The sequence below is a fragment of the Myotis daubentonii genome, chromosome 3, assembly GCF_963259705.1.
Source record: "Myotis daubentonii chromosome 3, mMyoDau2.1, whole genome shotgun sequence".
Lineage (NCBI taxonomy): Eukaryota > Metazoa > Chordata > Mammalia > Chiroptera > Vespertilionidae > Myotis > Myotis daubentonii.
In genome coordinates this window covers 40,006,210-40,014,588 of record NC_081842.1, presented here as the reverse complement: position 1 = coordinate 40,014,588, position 8,379 = coordinate 40,006,210, and the positions used below count along the sequence as shown (strand labels likewise).

Genomic DNA, 8,379 nt, shown 5'->3' with positions numbered 1-8,379 from the left:
TAATTTGAGTTGAGTTTAATAAGGAGACAATTTTAAAAAATAAGGTGACAATTTATAAACATGTAGGGAAAACAAAGAAATCTGGGTAGAATAACAATGGCCTGTTGCTAGCAGAAGCTGTAGCCTTTAGTTGAGAGTCTCAGGCTAGTCCATGGAAACCTTGCAGAGGGTAATCAGAGGTATAACTACCCCAACCTCTCTCTTTTCTCTCTTATCTTTGGTGGTCTACATCCCATTGACTATACACAACTGAAAGGAAGAGGACAAGAGGACTCGTAGATGTTAGTCATACAGTATCATACATATACCCCATTTCCCTACCACAGAGCAGGTGGAGAGGGAATCTGGAAGGGACAAAGGGAAGATTATTAGTATTCTGTCTGGCCTCTGCTTCTCTGAATCCTTTATGGCAGCGGTTCTCAACCTGTGGGTTGCGACCCCTTTGGCAGTCAAACGACCCTTTCACAGGGGTCGCCTAAGACCATCCTGCATATCAGATATTTACATTACGATTCATAACAGTAGCAAAATTACAGTTATGACGTAGCAATGAAAGTAATTTTATGGTTGGGTCACAACATGAGGAACTGTATTTAAAGGGCCAGAAGGTTGAGAACCACTGCTTTATGGGTTCTATTTCCTCCCTCTCCTCACTGTGTGTAGGTACTGCTTTGAATGAATGGGTCTTCTCACTCAAAGTGTTCTTCCTTGGTAATCTTGGCTTTTCTCATTTTCTTATAATTACTGAGATTCTGTTATTCCTTCCTGAAACTTCGGCTTTATCTTTAGCTGGGTTGGCTTTTAGATTTTCTTTTCTTTCTTTTCTTTTTTTGTACACATTTAGTTTTATTGTAACAAAGCAATTTGTACACTTTTAACATTTAAAACTGAGCATTATCTTTCCTTTCCAGTGAAACAAAAAGAAAATTTAAAAATAAACAGAACAAAATTACAATAGAGAAATGTCAATTCCAAATAAGATCCTACAGATTCTGCTCATTCTCCCATCGAGTGGCAGGGCTCAAGTCATCATTAGGAGAGGATTTTATTTTAAAAGTGTCATCTTAGACTGCAAGGATGTCCGTTAAACATCACAATTAAACATGCCAAAGGAGAAGCCATGTTGTCAAAATGCCCACTTAACCCACCCAAACATCTCAAATCCACCCTTTGTTGACCTTCTATAACCTCCCCCCTTTTTTTAAATTTTTTTTTCTTTTTTTAAACAAGAGAAAGTGGACAGATACATGTTGGTAAATGCTAACTGTCCATATTCACATAGAGACACAGTGTAATCTCTGAGCCCAATATACAGAGAAAGGAGGAAAGAGCTAGAATTCTATGCACTACTACACAGGGGCCCAGCCACCCCCAGCTCCCAGCAGAGCTAAGGGAGCAGAAGGTTTTTCTTTTTCCCACAGAGCACGGTGGTGTTGATTCCATTAAGTTTTTCTTGAGACAGGAAGGGATAAAAATGAATTTGGAACAGAAAGGGGCAAAGATTCTTTTCCCACTGTATTCTGCTCAAGGTACATCCCCCCCAAATAAGGTGAGAACCATGGTGTAAAGGAGAGAAAAGAGACCCCAAAAACAGGGCGACTGAGCACAAGAGGGGGAGAAAAAAGAAAAAGAAAAAAGACTGCAACTTGCTCCCAGGGACCGGAGAAAATTAAAAAAGGTTGGAATCCATCAGTGTTCATTAGTCATCTTCTCCTTCATCTTCCTCTTCTTTCCCCTCATCATCATCTTCATCTTCTTCACCTTCATCCTCATCCCCTTCTTCATCAATATCTTCCAACCCTTCATCATCTTCTCCTCCTCCTCCTCCTCCTCCTCCTCCTCCTCCTCCTCCTCCTCCTCCTCCTCCTCCTCCTCCTCCTCCTCCTCCCCCCCCCCCTCATCATCCATGTCAGGAACCAAGTAGTACTGTAATGGATTTGGCCAAATGTCATCTTTGATGACTTCTCGCAACTCATCTGCACCTGCATCAGAATGGTCAGTGAACCAGGTAAAGAAGCTTTCTGGTTCCTCATGCTGTCTCTTCCTGCTGGCTTTATTCTGTGTTTGACTTGAACGTTTCGTCAAATCCTTTCCAGATTTCCATTTGATTTCAGTGGACTTTGAAGATGGATCACCACTCTTGTTCAGATGAAACTCTGGAGAGAACTTTATTTTTGATGTAAGGATTTTCATCAAAATAAAAATCTATTCTGTAACCTGATTTAATATCTTCAAATTCTGTCACTTCAACTCTTGTCAAATAATGCAGCGCCTCTTCATCCTCTTCCCCAAGCAGTGCAGACACTTGTGGATGGTTGACAAATGTTGTTACCCCAAAATTTGGGATTTTGGCGATCAATTCTGACCTCTTCTGAAAAAATGGTTGGCGGAGTTTGTTATATTTATGTTCTACTTTCAGAATCTTCTCACTGGCTTGTTCATTAAGTCTGTCTATTTTATTTTGTACTTCATCAATATGTTCAGTCGCTTCTTGCTGTTCTTTTTCTCCCTTCGGCACGTCCGGAGGGGCCGGCTTCTTCTCCGGCTTGGGGGCTGGAGGCACTTTGGGTTTCTTCGCTTGCGCTTGTGGTGGGAGCGAGGACTGGCGTTTGGGGGCCGTGCCACGCGGGAGGTCCGAGGAGCCGATTGCAGGGAAGCGGGGGGTGGGGGGGGGGGGTGGGGGGGGTGGGGGGGGGGTGGGGGGGCGGCGGGGGGGGGCTGGAAGGCGCGCTGAGACTCTAGATTTTCTTGAAAAATAAATAAATAAATAAATAAAGGTTCATCTTTCTCTAGGGCCACCATGGCTCACTATTTCTATGACTCAGTGTAAGGACTGTGGTAGTTTGCATACTAGTCATTGAGAAATAGGAAACAATACTATCCTCTCAGTATAACTGAGTAGGATCAGATACTTTTCTCTGTCTCTGTGCTGATATGTTTGATTTGGACACACTGTACCTGATACTGCTAGTGTGATTGGCTAGAATTCTTCCACATTTTAGGCCATGCAGGTGTTAAAACTAAAATAATTCCTGATATGTAATATACAATCTAGAGTATAGAAATAGCAACCATAATACCATGTAAATAGCCTGTACACCATTCCAGTTCATTGACCTAAGTTTCTGACTCCAGAGCATATACTCTTATTGCTTTGCTATCCTGGATATGGGGGTTAGATAGAAAGCGAGGCGTCAAAGATGATGCCAAGGTTTTGATTCCAAGCGATGGAGAGAATGATGAAAAGTCATAAGGCAACAAGTTTTGAGGAGAAGATGAAGGATTATATTTGAATTTATACTATGTGAAAGGAAGTGCCTATTAAGCAATTGGCTATATGGTGGTTGTGGGAAGAATTTGGATTTTAGAAAAGAAATTTCATCCAGGGAGATTTATGAGTCATTAGCATCGATACGGTAGTTGAAACTGTCATGAGCTTGTCCCTAACAAGCATGTACCAGTAAAATTAGAAGGAAAAAGGGCTTAGTTTTCCTTACCTCCACCGTTACCATCTAATACAAGATAATACCTTTGATCTTTTGCAATTATCTTCTCACTTTGGCTCCTACTCCGTTTATTCTTCCACATAATCCACAGCTCTGCTGATCTTTATAAATGTGGGTCTTCAAAGTTTAAAACCATCCAAGTTTTCTTATTATACTTGGAATAAAACCAAACAAGTGCCTTTGGCATGTCTCACAAGGACCTGTATGTCTATAACATGTGCAACGGACCCATCTAACTTTATCATACACTGCTGTCCACTTTTCTTTCTAAATTCCTGTCATACTGGTTCTCTTTACATTTCTGGAAAACACCAAGCTTTTTCCACATCAGAGCCTTTGCTCCAATTCTTCATCTTCTGGTTCCTTTTTTATCCTTTAGTTATCAACTTAAATGTCACTTGCTCAGAGAAATTTCCCTTACCTCCCAAATGTAAAGAGCTCTCTATATTACAACTTATTATTTTGCTTGATAGCATTTACTTGAGTTTAGAATTATATGTGTGTTTACTTTTGAAATATCTGCCTCTCCTATTAGATTGTCAGAAATCTATTCAATACTCAATGTCCACCACATAGTAAATATTCAAAAAGCACTTGTTGAATGAATGTATCTTTTTCAGGCCATCTATATGACTCTATACTATCATCATCAATGTTCCCTATCATTTATTTACTCTCTATATATCATTTAATTATATGATTCTTTGTGCATGGGTACTAAGTTGCTGAAACTCAAAAGCCTCATTTTTTTAAGTCTTCACACAGGTGTAAAGAGATCATTGTTATACTTTATTCAAGCAGCTGCATATGAATTTCTGTTAAGATCAAATAAAGACAGCAACATTAGATGGAAGACAGGAATGGCCTTCTTCTATGTTCTGTTTAGGAAAACCCCTCATTTTCATAACTGGCTATGATATTGTCGGTAAATATTATGCAAACTACCCTGAATCCTTATAATGCAAGTTAGGTTATAATGAGGAATGAGGAGCAGTGGCCCTGAAGATAAGCAATCCCTTGGGTATGAATTTTCCAACATGCCAATGGAGCAGTATAACAGGGATAAGGGTTCATGAGATAAAGAAAGATGGGTCAGAACCTGTTTTTTCACTAGATCTCCTTATTTTTTACTCTTTTCCTACTTTTTCTGTTTCCTTTAGGGTAGAGGGTGAGAGAAAGAAGAGTATCGGAAAAGGTGAAAAATATTACATGTAATTTGGCTGTAAAAGCCCCTATAAAGAACGGGCTATAAAGAAGATATTGTGTAACTAGTATATCCAACCTCAATCCTTGTCCTCTCCTTTCTCCTAGTTCCCTATTCTGGCAGAAAATTAGGTTATGTGGGGTAGCTGAAGCCTGGCTACTTTCTTTATTTTCCCATTGGCCTATAGCAGTGGTTCTCAACCTGTGGGTCGCGACCCCTTTGGCAGTCGAACGACCCTTTCACAGGGGTCGCCTAAGACCATCCTGCATGCATATCAGATATTTACATTATGATTCATAACAGTAGCAACATTACAGTTATGAAGTAGCAACGAAAATAATTTTATGGTTGGGTCACAACATGAGGAACTGTATTTGAAGGGCTAGAGGGTTGAGAACAACTGGCCTATAGGAACTCACATCCTTGCCTCAGCAATGGGATGAAGGCTAGATTCTTCCTCTGCTTCCTCTGTTCTCTGCCATCATAAGAAGCTCCAGACACCTTCATAATATTCATCCATCTTCCTGTTGTCTATTACTTCCAAATGCCAGGGATCACTTCTAAGGTATACTCTCTTTCTGAGTTCCGGCCTTGGTGAACACACCATGGTCCTCTGGGTTTTTTGATTCAGCAAACCTTACCCCTGGAAGATTTGCCCAGTCTTTATGAATGGTTATTTAGGGCTTGCTTATTGGGAGAAGAGAAGAAAGCCAATGTGTTTTCTACTTCTATGAATCCTCTTACCAAATGTTCTCCCTGCCTGACTCCTTTCCCACTATAGTCCCTTCTTAAAGCAGCAGTCAGAATAATTTTTTGAAAAACTCAAATTAGGTTAGGCCACTTTTTTCATAGGCATTCTCCAATGGTTTCTCATGTCAGAAACAAATTCAAATTCTTAATAAGTTCATAATATCCTCTCGATCTGTCCTTCACCAATTTCTTTGATTCCATTTTCTGCTATTTCTTTTCTTTAGCTCATTCTATTCCTTGCTTTTTTGTGAACATATCAGGCTTGCTCCTTTCCATATGCCTGGAATTTTCTTCCTCCAAACATCCATTTGGCCAGCTTCTTCATCTGCTTCTGCTTGAATGTCATATTATCAAAGAGGCCTTTGCCAGCCACCTTATCTGAAACAACACTTCCCTTCTTCTGGGATCTGAGCATTGCTGACAATGGATATTTTGGCTTTTTAAAGTTCATAGCCATTATTTCTTGAGTCTAAAGTGAATATGCAAATTTTTTGCTTTATTGATTTGTTTAATGTACCCATCTATTTAGCTCATATGTTCCTAGGAAGGCAGAATCATGACCATTTTTATTAGTTTGGCAGCAAATAGGTACTTAATAAATGCTTTTTGAAGCTTGGAGGAAAATCTAGATAGAAATAGTTTTTAAAGCTTTCAAAAATTTCACTGCAGGACATGTAATTTACTGCTTTATACAGTTTGGTTATTGAAAGTTATAATGAATTTTTTTGTAGACTTTCTTTACACTGTTTTCTAATTCTTCCTCAAATAAAAATGTCAGATCACAATTTCTAAACAACTTTCATCATTTTCCTCCTTTGCTTAAAAATCTTCAAAATCATGTGTTTATGGTGGTATACGTGTGCAACAGCATGGATGAACCTGGAGAATATTATGCTAAGCAAAATAAGCCAGTCAGAGAAAGACAAATACCATATGATCTCACTTATATGTGGAATCTAATGAACAAAATAATTTACCAAACAAAATAGAAACAGAAGCATAAATACATAGAGTAGACTGACAGCTCTCAAAGGGGAGGGGTTTTTGGGAATTAGGCAAAGGGTTTAAACAAAAAAAGAAAAAAAAGAAAAGACAACTCATAGTCACAGACAACAGTGTGGTGATTACCAGAGGGAAAGGGGGCCGGGGGGAAGAGGGTAAATGGAGGATAAATGATGAAGGAAGAAGACTAAACTTTGGGTGGTGAACACACAATACAATATGCAGATGATGTATTATAGAATTGTACACGTGAAACCTATATAATTTTATTAACTAATGCCACCCCAATAAATTCAATACATTTTTAAAAAAATAAATAAAAATTTGCTTTAGGAATCCAAAGGAGTTAATATGATTAAGAAAACCTAGGTGCTTACCCTCTCAGGAGCACGCCCACCCCTTTCTTCTTTCTCAGTGCACCTCCTAAACTCTAGGGATCCCCATGGGACTTGCCAATAGGAGAGCAATGGTCAGCAGCAGTTTGTTCCAGGGTAATCCCTGAACCTATCTCAAGGCCGCCTGTTCTCTAACTTTCCAGTGAACTAAAGCAGCTCCACTAGGCTCTCCCCTGTTGCTTCTTCTAAACCAAGCCATTCCTTGTTTTACGTACTCTTAATAAACGTATTCTCAAAATAAAAAAATAAAAAGAAAGAAAAAAGAACAAAAAGAAAGCCTATGACCTAGAAAGAAGGGTCTTAATGGTGGATGTTTATTTGCTCTTTTTTTCCTTATGGAATTTATTGGGGTGACATTGGTTAATAAAATTATATAGTTTTCAATTATACAGTTCTGTAATATATTTACTCTTTATTGAGGATGATTATGACTAGCACTATGAAGACTTACTAGGAAGTTAGAAACCTGAAAGACATTGAAACTGCTGACCACTACTCACTTTTGATGATGAAGGAAACCATCAAAAGAAATAGAATGGTTGAAAAGTGACTTTGGAATATTGGAGAACTCCAATGGTGAAAAAAAGAGGAGATATTGCAAGTGAATAGCTAACTGAATATATAAATACTCTGAGATAAAAATGGGTTTTCCAAATTAATTGAGCACCTAGGAAAAGTTGGAATATATTTTACAAAATCTGGAAGGAAACTTACATAGTTTTTCAGAGTTTGCAAATCAGATTTAAAAGTATTTTAGAGATAGAGATAATGTTTCTAAAACACTTTAATCCAAATTATTTACAGGATAGCACGTCTAATACTGACAAGTCAATAGTGGAAAAGATGCATTTTTTACTGAAGAAAATAAGGAAGAGTGTCATTAACAACACTTTTGGCCTTGAATGTATTCATACCAGTGCAGAGCATAAGTAATGAAGAAAGTGAACTTGGCATGTTAAGGCAAGGATGTAATTATCTTGAAATCAGGATGGAATGGGGTTTAGAAATAGAATTGAGTAATGAAATGACATAAAGACACACCTTGCTCAAAGTAAATCTCTAGTCTGAACTTAATCTGATCAATGAGAGATAACTGCTTGGAGGTGTGGAAGTGTTAAAGACCATGAATAATGGTGATCATGTCATTACTGGAGTTGCAAAACCAATGAAAGGAAATAAGGGAATGTCGGGCCCACTAAGTCATGCTAAGTAAGGATAGCTCTTATTTATTGAACAGTTAAAATATTCAAGACACTGCACTGTACTAAGTGTTTTTCATTGATTGTAAACAATTTTTTCTTTCATTTCATTTCTGTCTATTTATTATTTATTTAAATATATTTTTATTGATTTCAGAGAATAAGGGAGAGGGAAAGAGACAGATACATCAATGATAAGAGAGAATCGTTGATCAGCTGCCTCCTGTAGGCCCCAAACTGGCATCGAGCCCAAAACTCGGGCATGTGCCCTTGACTGGAATTGACCCATGATATCCTGGTTCATAAGTTGATGCTCAGCCACT

The 8,379-nt window shown here is 38.4% G+C and overlaps 1 pseudogene; it reads right to left on the bottom strand.

Annotated features, from left to right (window-relative positions):
* Positions 1-799: 799 nt before the first annotated feature.
* LOC132229584 (protein SET-like) lies at positions 800-2,659 on the bottom strand (annotated as a pseudogene).
* Positions 2,660-8,379: the final 5,720 nt, after the last annotated feature.